Source organism: Penaeus monodon, chromosome 24 (genome assembly GCF_015228065.2).
Source record: "Penaeus monodon isolate SGIC_2016 chromosome 24, NSTDA_Pmon_1, whole genome shotgun sequence".
Classification (NCBI taxonomy): domain Eukaryota; kingdom Metazoa; phylum Arthropoda; class Malacostraca; order Decapoda; family Penaeidae; genus Penaeus; species Penaeus monodon.
This window is the reverse complement of record NC_051409.1, coordinates 22,361,081-22,361,512: the sequence shown is the minus strand read 5'-3', so window position 1 is coordinate 22,361,512 and position 432 is coordinate 22,361,081.

The following is a 432-nucleotide window of genomic DNA, read 5'->3' as shown; positions in this document are numbered from 1 at the left end:
AAAAACACAAAAACACCACCCACACCACAACCACACCATTATATACAATTTTTGACGAAGACGGCTAAGGGTTGAACATGTTTCCATCTAGTCTGGTTGAGAGACTGACACTAGGTAGGGTCTGATGGAAAACCTGCCGGATAAAGAGAAAAGAGCACTGGTTTCTAAAACACAGCTCTATTTACCCATTTTGCTGAAAATAAAAGTGATAGAGCCCCTTTTGGGGAAAAACTTAACCATTTTTTTATCGGAGACTAAGGAAAAGTCAGTGAAGGATTTTTTCATGGGGTTTTCTTGAAGTGAAGTAAAAAGGGAAACTTGTGTTCCCTGGTTTTTTCTTAAAATTGTCTTTTTTGACGAATCCCTTTATCCCCTGGGGGGAAATTTTTTTTTTTTTCAGCAGCGTTGAGGTGAACATTGCGAGGAATTTGC